The 23,871-nt window shown below is 39.7% G+C and overlaps 2 pseudogenes; both read left to right on the top strand.

The window, feature by feature from the left end:
- The first annotated feature begins 904 nt into the window (after nucleotides 1-904).
- On the top strand, nucleotides 905-3,945 carry LOC116108923 (annotated as a pseudogene).
- A 12,839-nt stretch (nucleotides 3,946-16,784) lies between these two features.
- LOC116108922 lies at nucleotides 16,785-19,874 on the top strand (annotated as a pseudogene).
- Nucleotides 19,875-23,871: the final 3,997 nt, after the last annotated feature.

The raw sequence follows: 23,871 nt of genomic DNA, 5'->3' as shown, positions 1-23,871 counted from the left end.
CCTTTACACTAAGCACATGTATATATATATATTATGGGGTGAAAAAGAAAATTAGGATCCAATAATTAATTATTTCCCTTTCATGTAGGACGACTTATGGGTTAAACAATCAACACCAGAGATATATATTGTATTTTAAGATAGTGTAAAACTAAAATACTCAACTCCAGTGCACTGTAATGAAAAGTACAGAATAAGAAAATGCTGACATATAGAATGAATTAAATGATGAAATCCAACAAAAAAATGATCCGTATTACTATGGCATACCACAACACGGTTAAAACCCATAACGCAACCACGACTTATTTTTTAATTATATGGGAGTGGAATGCCTAATTCTTCTATCAAAATTTCAATGTGTTAGATCAGAGACACCCATGTTACGCACTACATAATGCTATACTTTAAGAGCATGCACCACACCACTCACTTCCCCACTCTTTATCTCTCTCTCATAATAAATCAACAAAAACAAGCCATATATGCTTCGAGGTCTGCAACGTTGTCAACGTGGAGATCTCATCTTACTTGAAGCTTTACAGTTACTCACACACTAAACACTATAATTTAAAGTTAAAATAAAGGACCGTCACTGGCCAACTTATCACTAGCCCAACATTTGTATTTCTACGTTAACGTTTTAAATTTTTTTTTAATCAGAAACCGCATTTCCAGTGTTAATTGAAGACAAATGAAACATGCCACTATCCAATCTTGAAACGAACCATTTAAGATCTTGACTTCAAAGCATGCATCCACTGTACGTCCCGGATTCATTTTTGTCCAAAATCCTTTTACGCTACACAACTATAAGATATCCCGTAGGTGTAAAAGCCACTTACCTTTCAAGTTAAATAAAAAACATTTGACATCACCAACATTCTCAATATATGGCAATTCTATGTTCCAAAAACACTTATGTCGGCATCTTTTCCGATCAAATGTCTTTTCTTATTGTCTTATCGTGAGTTGCAGTCCACCGAAAGACCCCATCAAATGTTCATCAAATAAGTCCACCTGCACCATCACAAACTCTACGGATGTTCCCCGATCGAAGCGTGTGCAAGGCAGCCAACGTATCGTACCCTACTTCAGAACAAGAGCTCATTTCTGTAGTATCAATGGCAACAATTGCCAAAAGAAAAATGAAAGTGGCAACACGTTTCTCTCATAGCATTCCCAGCTGGTTTGTCCAGATGGAGAAGATGGGTTGCTCATTAGCACCAAGTATCTCAATAAGATATTGAGAGTTGATGCTCAAGCAATGACAATAACTGTGGAAAGTGGGGTGACATTGAGACAGATAATTGAGGGGCCCCAAGGCCGCCTAGCCTTGCCTTATACACCGTACTGGTGGGGTTTGACAATTGGTGGGCTAAGGGAACAGGAGCTCACGGGGAGTACATTATTTAGTAACGGGAGTTCAGTTCATGATTACGTTGTTAAACTAAGAATTTGAGTCCAGGAAGTGCAAAGATGGATATGCTAAGGTCGGGTGCTGAATGAGACTCATCAGACTCTTGCCGCCAAAGTTTCACTTGGCGTTCTTGGAGTTATATCTCAGGTAAATATCATTACTTCTTTAATTTATTGATCGAATAACATTGTGCTTCTCCTATTCGATCGAGCATCTCCAGGGGCCACATATGATAGATACCTAAACAACCCTATAAACAGTAATAAAAATAATATTTACAAAATTTTCAATACAAACTTATATATACAAATAATTAAAAAAAAAAGGTTAAACGATATCATATCAATCTATATATAATTATTCTATGTAATTTATTTGTAGGATGCATAGCAATAAGGCAATATAAGTAATTAAAGCACAATCTAGCTCACCAACCATCATTCCTACTTATTTATTTACAATCTATCCGGTTAGTTGAGACTATCTAGTGTATAAAATTATTGAGTGCCATAGCGCATAATCCTACTATTTTATCATCAACTTTTCTTGCCGCTAAAGTTTCACTTGGTTTTCTTCGAGTTATTCTCAGCTAATATATACGCTTTATTAGTGACTTGTCGTTTTAGTAAATTAACATTGATTGTGCTTTTCCAATTCGAGCTTCTCCTGAGGCCTCACATTAAAAGCATTTACTAGGTAGTATACCAAACCAACCCTACAAATATAAATAAAAATTTTTTTTTTATAAAACTTATACTGTACAATAATTAGAATATAAAGGTTAAAATAGTAATATACAATATATATGTACAGTTTCTTTGTGACGAAGAGACGTTTAGTAAAACATCTATATTGATTAATAAATAACACAATTATTACTACTAATTATTACTATTTATTATTATTTTATTTAACACCTATCACTGTTTGCTGAAGTGTATTCTAGTGTACACATTATATGTACAAGCTAGCTCAATGCGTAAAATGTATCATTCTTATTATATATTATATCAACTATTATATAGTCTATAAATTATAGGGTTATTACAGTGTTGTCCTTGCGGTTTAATCCCCTCAATTTTATTTAGGAAATTAAAGTCATTCCTCTTAAATAACGTTTCCATTGGTTAAAGTAGTGGTACAAGGTAACCAAATATTTTATTAGTTGAAAAATTAATAATTAAAAATTAAAGGAAAAATTTTCCGAAAAATATAAGAAACTAAAGAGAAAAAGAAATATTAATATATAATGTATTTAATTTGTGCAGGTAACTTTGAAGTTGCAACCCCTATTTAAGCGATCCATCACCTACCAGATGAAGGATGATTGACTTAGCTGATGAAGCGGTTGTTTGGAAGGCAACATGAGTTCGCAGACATTAATTGGTACCCGAGTCAACGCAAGGCAATCTATCGAATTGATGACCGTGTTTCCTCTAACACATCTGCAAGGTCTCTATGATTACACTCCATTCCGCTCCACCCTTACAGCTACATTGGCAATCATCAGAACAAGGTTTGCTCGCTTTTATTCAATTTACTTTCAACTGGTTCCAACTGATTATTTTTCTAATATAAACGTACGAGTGTTCTTAATCTGTTGGTCTGTATGATTGTTATTTGATCAGAGGAGAATCAAGAATCAACGAATGATGCTAATGGCAAGTGCACTGGGGCAATGCTTGTGACTTCAACGCTAAGGAACAGTGGCGTTTGGCTTAACCAATAATGGTATTATTGTTTCTACTTAAAGCTACATTTTGACATCATATGTAAACTATTATTCCGTGTAATAATGTTTGTTCTATTTTGGAGTAGGTCCTCTTTACGGGCTATCCTGTATTGGATTTCAGAATCGTCTTCAATCATCGGGGACCTGCCTTGATAGTCCCCAAGATAAGTTAATCACAGCTTGCTCTTGGGACTCTAAATCAAGGGCGAGTTCTTTCACCAAACTACTTTCACTATTGGTTGTCTGTCGTCAAAAACTTCATTGAAGATGTACAAAAACTAGGTTGCTTTGGAGCCCAAATCATTGTGTGGTCTAGAGCTTTACAATGGAATTCTGATGCGCTATGTTAAAGCTTCGAGTGCTTACTTGGGAAAACAAGAGGATTCAATAGATTTCGATACTCTCATATTACCGAAGCAAAGACCCAATGACTCCTAGGCTTTATGAAGATATTCTTGAAGAAATTGAACAAATGGCGGTGTTAAGTATGGAGGACTGCCTCTTGGGGAAAAAATAGGAACCTAGTGTTTGAGGGGTGATCAAAAATAACAAAAATGCTGGAAAATTCATAAGATTAAGAGAAGTACGATTCTTTAGGGCTCTTCTCTAGTGAGTGGACAGACCAAGTTCTCGGATTGAAAGGTGGGGTGAATATAGTCAAGGATGGGTGTGCACTTGAAGGGTGTTATGCTCACAAGACACACTTGTGCCCCAGCAAGGCTATTTATGTAGACCTGGCAAAATTTATCCGGATGCAAAGTTGTACTCGTCAAGTTCTAAGAGGCTCATTTGACTCTATTAGTGAGACAATATATGATCACTTCATATGGTGTGATTGACTCTGGTTGAGCATTCAGACCAGAGGTCTCTCTTATTCTTTTAGAAATATTATATATTATATCATAATTTGCACGTATTCTTTATACTGTAGTGCTATGTGTAATAAAAATTAAAAATCAGAATTACTTTCAACTGTTGTTAGTTATATGTTCTTAGGTTGTACAACTTTGATAGAAAAGGATACTTATATGTTTATTAAGGTTTATAATTAGTGTGGTTAATTATAAAACTTGTTTAATCTGTGTCTTGAAATTTTTATTTTCTTCAATATAAGAAATGGAACACGCAAAATATCTTATACGTAAAATCCCTTTATAGGTGGGCTACAGTATACGCCGATGCTGAAGGATCTGACATATGAGATACGTTATTCTTGTACATAATCTCCTCTAATTCCAACGAATAGAATGATAATAAAACATAGCTAGACATATCTATCGTATATGTTGTTATCGTAAAAAGATAAGATATAATATTGGTGTTCAGGGACACCATATAATGATATTTTAAATACGCAATTCTTACTATTGCTGATTATGGACTTTGAGCAATGTACAAGTGCCGTAAGCTGTATTAGTCTGTATTGGACCTTGTGGATGTAACCCAGAACAAAGTATGCCGTTGACACCATCGTCATCCAACTTGATCAGTGCTTGTATCGGAAGTAGAGTAACATTTTCAAGGATACTTAGGGCCAAATCGTCTTGGGCCCAAATATGAAGAACGTACCACCGTTAAAAAGATCCAGGCCATCTAAAGAGGCCCAAAACCTATTCCATTGTGACGAGATAGGCCGGCCAACCCAAGTCATAGGGACGGAGAGAGCCACAGGTCCTCGTCTAACACACGACTTGGGGCAAGGGTTCTAGTCAAACCCACGACCACCTACGGGTCAGTTCCCTATTCCTAAGGTGATTACCACTGGTTAGTCACTGATCCTGTATCCCTAAACACAGGGTCACTGTCCTACTTAAAGTGACTTTCCGTCAGATCACCTTCGGATGCAGGTAAGACAGCCACCACCCCGAACCGCCCTAACTTCTAGGGTTTACATCAGAGTTACACGCGGACCTACTCTACCAGGATTGGGAGACCAGACAGTCACTAATAACAGAGGCACACCCTCTCACAAAGGAGATGACACAACACCACAGAACCCGGAGTTCTAGCTGAGAACTCCACCTCATAGCCAGTACATAGTCCCCGACTAGACTTCCGTAACCCCTTACTCCTAGCCCTCACTATATTAGCCTCTTCAGCCTTGCTGACGGGACGTCGGAGTGCTACGGCAAACCCCACCCCGGTGTTTCCTTGCTTCACGCGTGTTCTTACGGTGCAGGTACAGCAGATTGCTAGTGGCCTCAACCTCACAGGATCAATCCCTCCTCCGTACCAGTTAGATTTTTCGCTATATATATAATATATAGAACCACAAGTACGGTAACAGTAACAACCAGAAGTATGTGATGTCCAAGAAACCATGTTCAATCTTGTAGACCATGATTCAAACTTCGAAGGTTATAACTCTATTAATGTTACTTGATATAGCATAACATAACATAACATATATCTTGTAACAAGTATCCTAGAACTTAGAATTACTCTTGGATAATGGTATGGAGGGATTGATTTTCAATGAAATATGCAGTTCAGAACTCTTTCGTCTAACCCAGCTAAGGCATGTGGAACAATGTGAACTCATTGTGAAACTGGGGTCAACTGACTTTGAGAGACGATCTTTCCTTGTTTATTCAGCCTTAAAAGTGGAAGAGAAGATTAAGCACAGAAAGATATCTGTGTTATGCAATTAATAGTTGTGGGAAATCCATTAGCATGGATTCCCATCGCAAGCCCAAGGATTTGCATGACACCTTGAGCTAATCCCATCATATGTTATAGGCTGACAAGTAGTTATGGATTGGCAATAAGTTAACTACCCTTACAAGTTTGCGACTATAACGTCTCTATAATAGCGGATTTTTTACCCAGCAAAGGGGCTGTCGGACACTCTCCTTTCTCTTCATGTACGCCCCTAGGGCAGAGAGGTCTTCTTCTTTTTTACATACATACTGAGAGAAGAGAGCAACCAGCTACGGAACCAGAAACTCATCTCTATGCCATTGAGCGTACAATATAAATAAACTTAAATAATAATAAATTGGGTATAAGTTATACAAAATTGTTTGTGTTTGACGATATAGAATAAATCTTTAACTAGTATAAAACAAAACCAAGAAATTTACTAATGAACAAGTTATAGCCAAACAATTACAACTCCAAATTAAACTATAATAATTTTTTTTCTAATAAAATATGAAAAATGCTAACCACACAACCACTTCTTACAAACTTCCTCACAACGTGACAGCTCGTAATGGGTTCCACCTAATAAATTGCGGCTGACACATGCGAGCTATCACGTCAGGATTCTGAAAAGAGGTTGTGAGTGTATCATTACTCATAAATATTCAAAGATTTATCTAGCTTTTATAGTAAACTATTATAATTTTTGCTGTAATTTCGCTTTGATGTTTCAACCCCGTAAAATAATGCATCAAAATAAAGATTTTTGATATTTATAATTTTTCCTAACTTTAATATTTTGATATGACCCCTCGTGGCCCTATACAGTAGAGACCCTTGCGACCATGATGCTTCTTCCCATGTTCCTCTTGATCATTTTCCCGAACAGGAGTCGAACCATCAACATACTCCTTGAAGTGCCCCTGCTTGATGAGTCTTCAATTGCTGCTTGAGAGCTTGTCACTCATTGGTGTGATGCCCATTATCCGATGATGACAGTACTTTTTGTTTGTCCTGGATGAGGGGAGAGTTTCATGGGCTCTAGCTCTCCGAGCAGGCTGGCCTCCTCTGACTTATCCAGATAGTCAACACCAGGCATTCAAAGGAGTGTACTACTTTTGTCGCGATCGCGACGAGGAACTTAGGCATAAGATTTTTGGGCTTATCACTTGCTTCTTTCCTTTCCGCTAATCATCATTAGCCCATCTGCGATCAGCCCTTCTATTGTTCTCCCCCCGGTCGGGAGCACTGGTTGAAGGACCGAGGTCGTGGCGATTGAGGGCGGCCACAAAATTTTTGATTCGAAGATATTTCTCAGTGAGGTTGTAGAAGCAGTGAGGGAAACATCATCCTTAGATTGCAATTCTTCCACAAGTCAGTTTGCGGGCGAACCCTTGCGATAATGAGAGTTCGAACATACTCTTCAGGAGTGTGAGCTACTTTGTAGAGTTCCTTGTGGAATTTGTTTATGTAAAACGTAGGGATTCATTCCTCTCCTGCCGTATGTTGCTTAGATAGCTCAACGGCTCGAGAACTTCCTCTTCACCTAAGTATCTCAAGAAGACGAGCTCATTGTTGCCATAAGCGCTTGGCATGGGCAGTCAGAGTTCTGCTAGCAGCGACATTTGGCCAAATTGGAGACTTGGTGGAGTTCCATGAGGTCGTTGAACCGTAAAGGTGATCCTACAGATCAGAATTTCCATCGAACGCCCGCATGTCGGGCATTCTGAATCTCGACGGGAGAGGAGCAGCTAACACTACTGGAGAAAAGGGAGATGTCTCAGCGACCTTCCCATGCTCATTCTGCTGAGCCTTAAGCTGATCCAAGCTCGCTGTAATTCATTAATCTGAGGTAGTGGAGCTACCTGAGGATCACTTTCCGCAACGTGGGTTTGACCCTCGCGGTTGCGGTAGAGGAAAGGCCGCAATCGGATTTGCCTCAACTCGGCCAGAAGCTCTGGCGAATCTTAACACGTGGCTGGGGTCTGTGAAGGCATTGAATGACTCGGGAGTTTTCCCACCTTCGCGATAGTCAGAACCGACCCGCGAACGACAGGGGTTTCCCCGCATGATGATGGTCGAGGTCATCATTCAGCGATATTGGAAATCTCCCGCCTTGCACTTTTATGGGAGTGCCATGTGACATGGCAGGGACGGCTCATGCTACGACATGTCATCGAGTCGTAATGCCACAGATATTCTACCCGTTGCGCGACCGGTGTTCGCTAGTTCTCGGAGCCTTCGTCCATTTTGCCACTTACTTTCCCTACTTTTACGCACTGCAGTGCGCATGGTATGAGCTTTCACCTTTTTTTGCGCTTTCACGTGACCTGCAAGCGCTTGGTGGTGACACCACCTCATTAGACTCTGGTGATACGACCCGATCCAAACGGTCTAACCTTTGGCTAACCGTTTGAGAGTATTGTTAAACCTCTCCAGGTAATTAATCATGGTTGGGTCGAGTTGTAAGCTCAAAGGAATATTCGCATGGTATTCTGCTAGATTAGCAGCACTTCGGGAGAAGTGTCATCTTGTACCCAGGGGATTTCCTCATTGTCGAGGTTGTTTGCTCAGTTTTGAAACTGCGAGCCATTTGCCGATGGATAGGACTGATCGGTTAGAGGTTTCTGATGAAGAGCAGATACTAAATCAGTGCCCTCCTTTTAGCGTCAAACTATTGATGCTTGATTTTGACACTACGACTCACACATGCAGTCTAGTGACTTAGAAATTACACGTGATACGAAAATTTGCAATGAAAGAATATCGAGAAGCAGTTTTAAAGTGGTTCGGACGCTCAAAAGCGAATCCTATATCCACTATGGTTGTATTAATAGGTGGTTATAGTCCAGTCGCTTATAGCGAGCTGAATTATAACTCCTGAGAATTGAAGTGAGAGAGAGAGAGAGAGAGAGAGAGAGAGTATATACTTCTGAAGACTAAAGATGAGTCAATCCCGTAAATGAGAGATAGCCATCATTTATAATTGGGGGATTCAAGGTAGTAATCATGATTCTGCAGTTCGGGTAGGTGTAAATTCCTAACATGCTTCCCATTGGTTGTCTGCACGGAGACATCCTTAAATTGCGTAGGGCTTGGGCAGGTGGACAATTCATAGCCACTCACAACTGGCTTTCACCTGTCGCACTGACGATAGCCTTACCTCTTCCGCCTTGCGCGACGTGGCAACGTCTAGACATCATAAAGCCTTCTTGAACTCTGATTGCCCTTGCTGGCATGAGCTCATGTCAGCCCTGATTTTCTAGGCATACAAATGCTTAATTTCTTTCGTATGTATAATAGTAATATGAGGGTGAAAAAGAAATCAATACTGTAACGTAAAAATCTACCTGTACGGAAGAGGGTCTGATCTCGTAAGATTGAGGCCACTAGCTATCCGCGCACCTGCAACGTAGAGAAACAAATGTGTAAAGTGAACGGAAAATACCGGGGTGATATTTGCCGTAGGCACTCCGACGCTCAAGTCAGCAAGGCTGAAAGAGGCTAGTATAGTGAGGACTAGGGAGTAGAGAGGTTTTGGAATTAGTCGGAGACTGTGACTACGGCGATGATGTGAACTCTCAAGTAGGAGCTTCGGGTGTGAAGGTGTAATGTAATCTTGCTTGTGAGAGGGCTGCCTCTGTTTATATAGTGATTGTCTGGTCTCCCAGTCTGGTGGGAGTAGAAGTCCTAGTGTGACTCTAATACGAACCCCAGAGGAATTAGGGCGGTGGTGAGTGTCTTACCAGTGTTCGAATAGAAGGTGATCCCGAACAGGAAGTAACCTCGAGTAGGAAAGTGATCTGAACAGGAAGGTGACCTCGAATAGGAGATTGATCAGGAATAGGAAAGTGACTCGGGGGCCACGGGCTCTGAACTAGCGTATAGGTCCCAAAAGTGAGCTGGGATTGGGAGGCTCGTGCCCAGATGGTTTGGGTCGACTGTATCTCGTATCAATGGGTTTAATCCAGATGGGGCCGCATCGGGATTGAGCCTGGTCTCTTCCTCATTCGGTCCCGCTCTCATATTTGGGCCAAGCACAATTTTTGGCCCTAACAGTTTGCCCCCACTCTTTAAGTTAAGTTTTTCTTAAGTCAAAGAGTAGGAAGCAACGAGCGAGCTCGGTCCCCTTCCGGACGGCCGATTGTCGGCATAGCTGACCAGTTTGATGTAGGTGATTCGTATTCAAGGGTTGCTCGGTATTAAAGCTGATCCGGAATGTGCAATCACCCAAGAGGGTGTGCCGATCGGTGTGAAGGGTCGAAGGGACTGAGATAACGAGAATTCAAGGCTCACGTGCTCGTTCGGTGTGTCCTAACGACTGGAGAAGTGAACTAAAATCCCATGACAGGGGTATCTGCTCGACATGCCAGATCGAATGAGTTAGAGACGATGTTAATTAAAGGTTCGTTCGGTTGGGGTACTCGGGTGATCGATGGGATAGAATCGGATCGGTCGGCTTGTTGGACCGTAAGACTTGCGCTTGTGATTCCACAGCGCTCTTACTGGATGCCAAAGGGCCAAATAAAATGCGCAAACTTGACCATGTTGCCCACTCGTCCGCTATGGAAGACCGAATGGGCGAGGCCCTTGGCTTGATCGCCTCGAGGGTGAACATGTGCTAGACTACTCCCGCCAATCGCCTCGATGGGGAGAATCTCCTGAAACATGTGAGTGTCGGCTTCGTTGCGGAGCCAGCCTGTTGCAATGTGTTGGCTCGGTTGGGTAGGAAGGGTGATTGAATCTTTAGACAGGTTAAATCTGTGTGTTGATCGGTGGCGTGGGGTGAGGTGAGTGGTGATAGTCAAATTTTGAAAAGACCAGGTCGGTCGATCGGGGCATAGGGAGAGTGGTGATCCAATACTTGTTTCTGGGGAATGAGGATGGTGGAGTTCAGTCGGTCAATCGGCTGGGTAGAGTGGAGATCCAATACTTGTTCCTGGGGAGTGAGGTAGTGGAGTTCAGTCGGTGGTCGTCGGGTAGAGTGGAGATCAAATACTTGGTTCCTAGGGTGAGGATGGTGGAGTTGAGTCGGTCGGTCTGTCGGTCAGATGGAGTAGAGACCAATACTTGGTTTCTGGGGAGTGAGGATGGTGGAGTTTAGTCGATCGGTCGGTCGGTGGAGTGGATTGGAGATCCAATACTTGGTTCCTAGGGAGTGGATAGTGGAGTTGAGTCGGTCAGTCGTCGGTCGGTCGGTGGAGTGAAGATCCATACTTGGTTCCTGGGAGTAAGGATGGTGGAGTGAGTTGGTCGGGCGGTGGGTGAGTGGAGATCCAATACTGGTTCTTAGGGAGTGAGGATGGTGGAGTTGAGTCGGTGTGGTCGGTCGGGTGGAGTGGAGTGGAGATCCAATACTTGGGTCCTCGGAGTGAGGATGGTGGAGTTGAGTCATATGCTTGTGTTCTGATTTGGTGCAGCCTAGTGGCTGAGTCGTGTGTGAACTCTCTATTCAGTTGGTCGATGACTTGTCGATTTTGAGGTGTAAGAACCTTTCACTTGGTCTGGCCGACTGAATGTGTAGCTTCTGAACCGGGCAAGGGCTGATCGAAGGTGTGGATCCACGAATCGGGCAAGGCCAATCCGGAGATGACACTGTGATCGAGCAGTCAATTCGAAGGTGTAAATTCATGGATGGGCAGGGCCGATCCGAAGGTGTAAATTCATGGATCGAGCAGGGTCGATTCGAATGTGTAAATCCGTGGGTCACCCAATAGTGTAAAAAAATCCTAAATTGAGCAGGGTCGATCTGAAGATGCAAATCTGTGGATCGAGCAGGGTCGATCTAAAGGTGTAAATCCGTGGATCGAGCAGGGTTGATCCGAAGGTGTAAATCCGTGATCGAGCAGGGTCGATCCAAGGTGTACAACATTTGATTGAGCAGGGTCTCGTTGATGATGCAAATCCGGGGTCGAGCAGGGCCGATCCGAAGTGGTAATTTTCGTGGATCGAGCAGGGTCGATCTGAAGATGCAAATCGTAGATCAAGCAGGGTCAATCTAAAGGTGTAATTACGTGGATCGAGCAGGGTCGATCCGAAGATGCAAATCCATGGATCGAGCAAGGTCGATCCGAAGGGTTAATAACATTTGATCGAGCAGGTCGATCTGAAGATGTAAATTCGTGGATCGAGCAGGGTCGATCTGAAGGTGTGATTACGTGGATTGAGTAGGGTCGATCTGAAGATGTAATCCGTGGAGAGCAGGACCGATCTAAAGGTGTAAATCGTTGGATAGTCGAGTAGGGTCGATCCGAAGGTGTAAATCTGTGGGTCGAGCAGGGTCGATCGAAGGTGTAACAAACATTTAATTAGTAGGGTTGATCTGAAGATGCAAATCCGTGATCGAGAAGAGCTGACCAAGGTGTATTACGTGGATCGAGCAGGGTCAATCCAAGATGCAAATCCGTGGATCGAGCAAGGTCGATCGGAGGATAATAAACATTTGATCGAGCAGGGGTTGTCGAAAGTGTAATACATGGATCGAGTAGGGTCGATCTGAAGATGCAAATATGTGGATCGAGCAGGGTCGATCCGAAGGTGTAATTACGTGGATCGAGTAGGGTCGATCCGAAGATGCAAATCCGTGGATCGAGTAGAGCCGATCCGAAGTGTGAAAGCTCATGAATCGGGCAGGGTTGATTCGAAGGTGTCAGTTGCTGAATAATGCTTCATGAATTTGGGCCATGAGACTGACTGTCTATGAAGGAGGTGGATGGGCCCACTCATCCTTTTTAAATAAATGAAAGACAACAATATTTAGATTGATTTCACCTAAGTAGTGGCGTGTGGGATGCATTGCATTCCAACTGTTGCTGATGTCTTTGCCTTGGGATTTGTATTCTTATTTTTCTTTGAGAATTTGTGGATTCTTTTTTTTCTTATTCTTCGAGACTTTGTGGTTTATTTAATTTTTGATCTCTTGTTTGTGCAATAAAATTGTCACACGTTTTTTTTAGGATTGTGACACTTGGTAACCCCAAAAAGGGAGTTGTGTCCAAAGAATCAAAAACTATATTTAACAAAAGAAAACTTTATTCAAGGTGTGAATGTGGCATATAAAATTTTTATTTGAATCATCTTGCGTTACGTTATGAATATATTGACTAAAAAGGGATAATGAATTAGACTTCCTTATCACAAATGACAAATTACCTTAACACATATCCAATGAAGATATACACGAATAAAAAACCAACTGGCCTGTCTGAACTTTGAACAACATGCGTATTTCACAATGGGGCCGGGTAGAATAGAAAACCAAGCACTTTTTAATAAAATTAAACAATAAATTAAAAATATTTGAATTAACTATGATGTATCAGAGTCAGACGGTCATTTCAAAGATCATAAACCAGGTATTAATATAGCCTTTCAAAAAAGTACTGAAGAACACGTAAATAATGTTTACTGTTTTAGTTGTGTATTATTTTGAAAACAAAAGTCTGGACCCTCGTTTTTGTCCATGTAAAGGATGGTCTAGTAAGAAGACAAAATTCAAGGACAAAAGCTATAGTTAATTTGTCATAGATGCCAGTGCTGATCCAATGACTTTCTATGATTTTGGTAACCTTATCATCATGACATTAAACGAGTAATTTCCAAGCAATGCTTCGCTGGCAATCATTTTATCAATAATTTTGTGAAACCTATTTTAATGAACTCAATGGTTGTGAAGGTTTTTAGGCCTTAATTATTCTTTAATTCTCTTATTTGAAATTCCCCCATGGAAATTTTAAACCTTCACCTGAAATTTGGATATATAGTAACAAAAGATTGAAAGTTTGATGTCTAAGTGAACTTGATATAATTAGATGGCACGATTGACTTCAAGCACTTCCTTGGCAATGTGTTTTTTTAAATTTATAGATAAAATTGATGACTTGGATCGCATTTACTAAAATGGAGATCAACATGAAGTCAACTCAATAAATCTTGTCTCCTTGCTTCACATTGTACTAATCCGCCTGACAGCTAAACCAAAATGTATCAATATTGTTTCTTCATGCTTGTTGGCTGAAACAAAATTACATCATGTCTTATGTATACTTCTCCACCTTCAATTTCTAGAACAACGTATCCCAAGCTCAAGCCAAACCATATACGGTGAAACATCATAAACATTATTTATATGTACGAGAGATGGACAGAGCAACCCTTATAAGGGCAACACCTTTGCTATTTAGAAAAGCCGAGGAAACGAATATTTTACGCTTGAAAATAAAATAATTATCTATTTGCAACTGGATCAGCAAGATTCAAGACGTGGGAAGAGATTATTAAGCAGAATTAGTCAAAAAAGACGATTAGGAAGAGAAAAGAATAGGTCAAATAAGAAAATTACGAACAATGTCAGATGACAAAATATAAAACTGATTGCATTTCAAATATATCTATCTTGCTGTTGAGTTATTCCGTTTACGTAAGGATAAGTTTATGGTATTAATTTTTTATCTTCATCATATAATTATATATACTCGGAATTAATATATTTTATACATAATTTTTTATTGCATCCTCAGTATTTGACTAGTAATTTTCTGCCATCACAGAAATACGATGCAATGCTTACCTAATTCATTGGCAGGTTATAGCAAATAGTTTACCGGAAGGATATAGCTACAGTATCTAGAGTCTGAGATATTATTAAATAATACTACATCAACAATCTTCTTTCACAAAATTTTTTCTCACAATCTTGACGTTGGAGTTCGTAATTAATTAATAGGACTCATATATGACCTGTATAGGATTCGTTGTAAACTGATCAATTGTAAGCTGTCACATCAGAGTTGTGAGAGAGGATTATTGGTGTAGTATTATTTGTTTTCTCTCTCTCTCTATATATATAGACACACACATAAGTCTTAGCCCTACCTAACCTAACCTAGGCATGTGGAAACGTATAAAATGGTTTGTGAAGACTGAAAAGTAGAGGTTAACTTATCTGAGTGACGAGCTTTTATTGTACTATTGTTGGCCTTTAAAAGTCACACACAAAATCACAAAGAAAGATATCTGTATTTAGCTATTAATAAGCTCTCTCTTTTCCATGGTAAGACTTTGAGAAGTAAGCCATGAAATTCAATATTGTCGGCGAACCTTATTCATAAATACATATAGAAAGGAAGTAATGCTTATGCCCTGTCAAACTTTTTCAGGGCGAATACGCGTTGACTGTAAGTAAAAAGAAACAAAATTAAGTAGTCAGTAGTCACATGATCGGATCCAAACAGTAATACCAGCTATGGGCAATGGCTATACCAGTATAACCACTCTATCGATTTTTTGTTGGTGAATTTAATTTATTAACCTTTCTCCAGTTTTACAGTGTACTATGAAATGCCTAAAATTTGTTTTTTCAAAAAGTAATTATTTTCGACAACATTAAAAATATTTTTATAAAATTGTTGATACTTGATTTTGACACCAACGATCTCACATGTACAAAATGTTAAGCAGACCTTAAAAATTACACGTGATATGATTTGTGAGTTATGACAAGGTTATAAATATGATTGAATGCAAAGACTGAATAAGAAATAGGGCAGATGATTTTTATAGTGGTTTGGATGCTTACAGCGATTCTTACATTTACTGTTTTTTTTATATAAATGTGTTACAAGAGGTTACATATAGTGAACAATGAACAGAGGTACAATGATTAAGTATTCAGAGAGAATATCAAGTCAGTATCTTTCTCGTAGGTTGTCTTTACTATTGAATATTATGGAAATCAGAGAATGATCGGGGAGTCCCCTATTTATAGTTGTTGAATTCAAGGTAATGATTACAAATTTGCAAGTGGATAGGTGTCGTGCAAGTCCTTCCTTGTCTCTCATTGGCTGATAACTTAGAAAATATCCTCAAATTATCTGGGGTTTCGACAGGTGTGCGGTCCCCATTCACTTGTACACAAAACCTGAATTTGCGGGATTGGTAACAGTCGTATCCTCTCTGTATTGGGGCGACATGGAGCTCCCGAACAACGTAAAACCTTCCTAAACTCTGATTGGTGCTTGCTGATGTAAGTTTACGTCAACTTTGATTTTGTAAGCATATAAAAAATCATACAGAAATATCTGAATATAATCCTTTACACTAAGCACATGTATATATAATAGTATTATGGGGTGAAAAAGAAAATTAGGATCCAATAATTAATTATTTTCCCCTTTCATGTAGGACCGACTTATGGGTTAAACAAATCAACAACCAGAGATATATATTGTATTTGTAAAGATAGTGTAAAACTAAAATACTCAAACTCCAGTGCACTGTAATGAAAAGTACAGAATAAGAAAATGCTGACATATAGAATGAATTAAGATGATGAAATCCAACAAAAAATGATCCGGTATTACTATATGGCATACCACAACACGGTTAAAACCCATAACGCAACCACTGACTTAATTTTTTAAATTAATATGGGAGTGGAATGCCTAATTCTTCTATCAAAATTTCAATGTGTTAGATCAGAGACACGCATGTTACGCACTCATAATGCTATACTTTAAGAGCATGCACCACACCACTCACTTCCTCCACTCTTTATCTCTCATCTCATGCCCATAAATCAACAAAAACAAGCCATATATGCTTCCAGGTCTGCAACGTTGTCACACGTGGAGATCTCATCTTACTTGAAAGCTTTACATTTACTCCTTATATCACACTAAACACTATAATTTAAAGTTAAAATAAAAGGACCGTTCACTGGCCAACTTATCACTACCCAACAACATTTGTATTTCTACTGTTAACGTTTTAAATATTTTTTTAATCAGAAACCGCATTTTCCAGTTGTTAATTTGAAGACAAATGAAACATGGCCACTATCCAATCTTGAAACGAACCATTTAAGATCTTGACTTCAAAGCATGCATCCACGTGTACGTCCCGGATTCATTTTTGTCCAAAATCCTTTTACGCTACACAACTATAAGTATGTCCCGCAGGTGTAAAAGCCACTTACCTATTTCAAGTTAAATAAAAAACATTTGAGCATCACCAACATTCTCAAATATATGGCAATTCTATGTTCCAAAAACACTCTATGTCGGCATCTTTTCCGATCAAAATGTCTTTTCTTATTTGTCTTTATCGTGAGTTGCAGTCCACCGGAAGACCCCATCAAATGTTCATCAAATAAGTCCACCTGCACCATCACAAACTCTTACGGCATGTTCCCCGATCGAAGCGTGTGCAAGGCAGCCAACGTATCGTACCCTACTTCAGAACAAGAGCTCATTTCTGTAGTATCAATGGCAACAATTGCCAAAAGAAAAATGAAAGTGGCAACACGTTTCTCTCATAGCATTCCCAAGCTGGTTTGTCCAGATGGAGAAGATGGGTTGCTCATTAGCACCAAGTATCTCAATAAGATATTGAGAGTTGATGCTCAAGCAATGACAATAACTGTGGAAAGTGGGGTGACATTGAGACAGATAATTGAGGGGGCCACCAAGGCCGCTCTAGCCTTGCCTTATACACCGTACTGGTGGGGTTTGACAATTGGTGGGCTAATGGGAACAGGAGCTCACGGGAGTACATTATATAGTAACGGGAGTTCAGTTCATGATTACGTTGTTGAACTAAGAATTGTGAGTCCAGGAAGTGCAGAAGATGGATATGCTAAGGTCAGGGTGCTGAATGAGACTCATCAAGATCTTCTTGCCGCCAAAGTTTCACTTGGCGTTCTTGGAGTTATATCTCAGGTATAAACTTCTTTAATTTATTGATCGAACTAACATTGTCGCTTCTCCTATTCGATCGAGCATCTCCAGGGGCCACATATTGATAGATACCTAAACCAACCCTATAAACAGTAAATAAAAATTAATATTTACAAAATTTTCAATACAAACTTATATTATACAAAATAATTCAAAAAAAAAAGGTTAAAAACGATATCATACATCTATATATATTATTTCTATGTAATTTATTTTGTGTGATGCATATAGCATAGAATATATGCTAATAATAATAGCACAATCTAGCTCACCACATCATTCCTACTTATTTTTTACAATCTAGCCGGTTAGTTGAAGACTATTCTATGTATAAAATATTGAGTGCCATCTAGCGCATACTCCTACTTATTTTATCATCAAGCTTTTCTTGCTGCTAAAGTTTCACTTGGTTCTCGAGTTATGCTCAGCTATATATACGCTTTATTAGTGACTTGTCTGTTTTGTAAATTAACATTGATGTTGCTTTTCCAATTCGAGCTTCTCCTGAGGCCTCACTTAAAAGCATTTACTAGTTAGTACCAAAACCACCCTACAAAGTAAATAAAAATTTTTTTTTTATAAAACTTATACTGTACATATATTAGAATAAACTAGGTTCAAATTAGTATAATATCAATATATAGTACAGTTTCTTTGTGAAGAATGAGACGTTAGTAAAAACTATATTAGTATTAATTTAAAACAATTTTATACTAATTATTACTATTTATACTATATTTTATTTACAACCTATCACTGTTTGCTGAAGTGTATCTAGTGTACACTTATTAGTACAAGCTAGCTCAATGCGTAAAATGTATCATTCTTATTATATATTAACAACTATTATAGTCTAAATTATAGGGTTATTACAGTGTTGTCCTTGCGGTTTAATCCCCTCAATTTATTTAGGAAATTAAAGTCATTCCTCTTAAATAACGTTTCCATTAGTTAAAAGTAGTGGTACAAGGGTAGACCAAATATTTTATTAGTTGAAAAATTAATAATTAAAATTAAGGAAAAATTTCCGAAAAATATAAGAAACTAAAGAGAAAAAGAAATATTAATTATAATGTATTTAATTTGTGCAGGTAACTTTGAAGTTGCAACCCCTATTTAAGCGATCCATCACCTACCAGATGAAGGATGATTTAGACTTAGCTGATGAAGCGGTTGTTTTGGAAGGCAACATGAGTTCGCAGACATTAATTGGTACCGAGTCAACGCAAGGCAATCTATCGAATTGATGACCGTGTTTCCTCAAACACATCTGGCAAGTCTCTATGTAATCACTCCATTCCGCTCCACCCTTACAGCTACATTGGCAATCATCAGAACTACGGTTTGCTCGCTTTTATTCAATTTACTTTCAATCTGTTCCAACTGATTAATTTTTCTAATATAAACGTACGATGTTCTTTAATCTGTTGGTTGTTATGATTGTTATTTGATCAGAGGAGAATCAAGAATCAACGAATGATGCTAATGGCAGTGCACTGGGGCAATGCTTGTGACTTCAACGCTAAGGAACAGTGCGTTTGGCTTAACCAATAATGGTATTATTTTTCTACTTAAAGCTACATTATTGACATCATAGTAATCATTATTCCGTGTAATAATGTTGTTCTTATTTTGGAGTAGGTATCCTCTTTACGGGCTATCCTGTATTGGATTTCAGAATCGTCTTCAATCATCGGGGACCTGCCTTGATAGTCCCCAAGATAAGTTAATCACAGCTTGCTCTTGGGACTCTAGAATCAAGGGCGAGTTTCTTCACCAAACTACTTTCCTATTGGGTTGTCTCGTCAAAAACTTCATTGAAGATGTACAAAATAGGTTGCTTTGAGCCCAATCATTGTGTGGTCTAGAGCTTTACAATGGAATTCTGATGCGCTATGTTAGCTTCGAGTGCTTACTTGGGAAAACAAGAGGATTCAATAGATTTCGATATCTCATATTACCGAAGCAAAGACCCAATGACTCTAGGCTTTATGAAGATATTCTTGAAGAAATTGAACAAATGCGGTGTTCAAGTATGGAGGACTGCCTCTGGGGAAAAAATAGGAACCTGTGTTTGATGGGGTGATCAAAAATACAAAAATGCTGGAAAATTCATAAAGATTAAAGAGAAGTACGTTTCTTTGGGCTCTTCTCTAGTGAGTGGACAGACCAAGTTCTCGGATTGAAAGGGGGGGTGAATATAGTCAAGGATGGGTGTGCACTTGAAGGGTGTGTTAATGCTCACAAGACCATTATGTGCCCCTAGCAAGGCTATTTATGTAGACCTGGCAAAATTTATCCGGATCAAGAGTTGTACTCGTCAAGTTCTAAGAGGCTCATTTGACTCTATATGAGACAATATATGATCACTTCATATGGTGTGATTGACTCTGTTGAGGCTTCAAACAGGTCTCTCTTATTCTTTTAGAAATATTATATATTATATCTAATTTGCACGTATTCTTTATACTGTAGTGCTATGTGTACAATAAAATTAAAAATCAGAAGTTACTTTCAACTGTTGGTTAGTTATATGTTCTTAGGTTGTACAACTTTGATAAGAAAGGACATACTTTATGTTTAGTTAAGGTGTATATGAATTAGTGTCAGGAGTTAATATGAAAACTGTTAATTCTGTGTCTTGAAATTTTTATTTTCTCAAATATGAAATGGAAACAAGCAAAATATCTTAACGTAAAATTCCCTTTATATGGGCATGATACAGTATACGCTCTATGAGATCTTTGTCTTGGTGTACTTCTCCTCTAATGCAAGTCTCTGATAGAATACTCGTCAGATCATAGGTTGGGCTATTCTGTTCCCTGGCCCGTTATGTAGTACAAGATGGCGAAATAGTCTCTTACTATTGGATCATATCTGGCCATGATGTAAAACCTAAAGCTTATGATCATTAAGCCCATTTTAACCCAAAAAAAGTATGCCGGGACCCATCGTCATCCTGTACTTGTCTCAGTAAGCTTAATACAGAAGTATGAGGTAACATTTATCAGAAGGATACTGTTAGGCCAAAAATCCTCTTGGCCAAAATGAAAACAGACCACCAAGTGACGAAAAGACCAGCCACTTCCTAAAAGAGGCCCAAACCAAATTTTTCCATTTGATCGAGATACGTCCGGGCCCAAACCATCTGGGCTGGCCTCTCATCCACTCACTTCTTTGGCCTATAGGCGAGTTCAGAACCCACGGCCCTACTGATCATTTTCCTGTTCCTGTTCAATCTCCGAGTTGAAGTCACTTTCCTTTGCCTGGTCCCTCTACTAAGTGACTTTCCTGTTCATAACACCTCCTATTCGGATCGTAAGACGCTACCACGCCCTAACTATTTCTAGGGTTTACATCGAGTTACCCTCGGACTCCTACTCTTACCAGGATGGGACTACCAGACAGTCACTCATCTAAACGAGGCCACCCTCCTCACAAGGAGATGACACTACACCCTACAGAACCCGAGTTCTAGCTTGAGAACTTCACCTCATATTAGCGTAGTCATAGTCCCGATAACTTCGAACCCCTTTACTCCCTAGCCTCACTATATTAGCCTCTTTCAGCCTTGCTGACTCGAGCGCCGAGTGCCTACCGGCAAACACCAACCCCGGTGTTTTTCCTTTTCTTCACGCGTGTTTGCTTTAACGTGTGCAGGTACAACAGATTGCTAGTGGCCATCAACGCTCACAGGATCAATCCTCCTCCGTACCATTAAGATTTATTCTTAACGTTATATATATATAGTATATATATGCCCCAGTAGGTAACAGTACAACCAGACAGTAGTGATGTCCAAGCAACCAGTTCATCTTGTAGACCATGATTCAAACTCGAAGGTTAGTAAATCTAGATGTTACTTGATATAGCTAACATAACATAACATATTCTTGTAACAAGTTCTAACTTAGAATACTCTTTTGATAATGTTGGAGGATTGATTTTCAATGAATTGCATTCAGACTCTTTGTCTAACCCAGCTAAGGCATTGGAACAATGTGAACTCATTTGTGAAAACTGGGTCAATGACTTTGAGAGACGATCTTTCCTTGATTTATTCAGCCTTAAAAAGTTAAGAGAAGATTCACACAAGAAGATATCTGTGTTATATATTAATATTTGTGGTGGGATCCAATTAGTGGATTCCCTCGAAGCCCAAGGATTGCATGACACCTTGACTAATCCATTCATATGTTTAGGCTGACACGTGTTTATGGATTGGCAATTAAGTTAACTACCCTACAAGTTTGCGACTATAACGTCCTATATCATACGATTTTTACCCAAGCAAAGGGGCTGTCGACATCTCCCTTTCTCATTCATGTACGCCCCTATGTGCAGCGAGGTCTTCGTTTCTTTTACATACATACTGACGAGAAAGAACCCACACGGAACCAGAAACTCATTCTAAGGCTACAATTATAAATAACTATAATACCTATAATTGGGTAACAGTTATAACAAAAATTGTTTGTGTTTGACGATATAGAAAATCTTTAACTATTATAAAACAACCCAAGAAAATTTACTAATGACAAGTTATTAGCCCAACACAATAACAACTCCAATTAAACTATAATAATTTTTTTTCTAATAAAAGATGAAAAATGCTACAACCAAACCCAACACTTCTTACAACTCCTCTCACAACGTGCAGCTCGTAATGGTTCACCTAATAATTGCGCTGACCAATTGCAGCTATCACGTGGATTCTGAAAGAGGTGTGTGTATCATTACTCATAAAACTATTCAAAGATTATCTAGCTTTATAGTAACTATTATCATTTTTGCTGTAGACTTTCCTTTGATGTTCAACCCCGTAAATAATGCATCAAAATAACGATTTTTGTATTTTATCGAATTTTTTCCTAACTTTTAATATTTTGATATGACCCCCTGTGGGCCCTAGACGATAGAGACCCTTGCGACCATGATGCTCTCTCTCCATTTTCCTCTGATCATTTTCCCGAACAGGGAGTCGAACCATCACATACTCCTTGAAGTGCCCCTGCTTGATGAGGTCTTCAATTGCTTGCTTGAGAGCTTGGCACTCATGGGTGATGCCCATTATCCCGATGATGACAGTACTTTTGTTGTCCTGGGAGGGATAGTCTTCATGGCTCTAGCTCTCCGAGCAGTCTGGCCTCCTCTGACTTTCCAAATAGTCAACACGAGCATTCAAGGAGTGTACTACTTTTTGTCGCGATCGCGACGAGGAACTTAGCAGAAGATTTTTGGCTTGAATCACTGCTTCTTCCTTTCCGCTAATCATCATTAGCCCATCTGCGATCAGCCCTTCTATTGTCTCCCCCCGGTCGGGAGCACTGGTTGAAGGACGAGGGTGGCGTTGAGGGCGGCCACAAATTTTTGATTCGAAGATATTTCTCATGAGGTTGTAGAAAGCGATGAGGGAACATCATCCTTAGATTGCACTTCTTTCCACAATCAGTTTGCGGCGACCCTTGCGATAATGAGTTCGAACTACTCTTCAGAGTGTGAGTACTTTTAGTAGTTCCTTGTGAAATTTGTTTATGTAAAACTGTAGGGATTCATTCCTCTCCTGCCGTATGTGTGCTTAGATAGTCACACGGCATCGAGAACTTCCTCTCACCTAGAAGTATCTCAAAGACGAGCTCATTTTTGCCATAAGCGCTTGCATGGGCAGTCAGAGTTCTGCTAAGCAGCGCCATTTGGCCAAATTGAGACTTGGTGGAGTTCCATGGGTCGTTGAACTCGTAAGTGATCCTACAGATCAAATTTCCATCGAACCGCCCGCATGTCGGGCATTCTGATCTCGCGGGAGAGAGCAGCTAACCTACTGGAGAAAAGGAGATGTCTCACGACCTTCCATGCCTTCTGCTGAGCCTTATAAGCTGATCCAAGCTCGCTGTAATTCATTAATCTGAGGTGTGGAGCTACCTGAGGACACTTTCCGCAACGTGGGTGACCCTCGCGGTTGCGGTATAGGAAGGCCGCAAATCGGATTTCCTCAACTCGGCCAAAGCTCTGGCGAATCTTGACACACGCTGGCTGGGGTCCGTGTGAAGGCATTGATGACTCGGGAGTTTCCGACCTTCGCGATAGTCAGAACCGACCCCCAGCAACGACAGGGGTTTCCCCCATGATGATGGTCGAGTCATCATTTCACGATATTGGAAATCTCCCTCCTTGCCCTTTTATGGGAGTGCCCTGTACATGCATGGGACGGCTCATGCTACGACATGTTCATCGAGTCGTAATGCCACAGATATTCTACCCGTTGCGCGCCCGGTGTTCGCTAGTTTCCTCGAGCCTTTCGGTCCACTGTTTGCCACTTACTTCCTTACTTTTACGCACTG

This window comes from Pistacia vera, unplaced genomic scaffold, assembly GCF_008641045.1.
Source record: "Pistacia vera cultivar Batoury unplaced genomic scaffold, PisVer_v2 Contig570, whole genome shotgun sequence".
NCBI lineage: Eukaryota > Viridiplantae > Streptophyta > Magnoliopsida > Sapindales > Anacardiaceae > Pistacia > Pistacia vera.
This window is presented reverse-complemented; position numbering and strand designations above follow the sequence as displayed.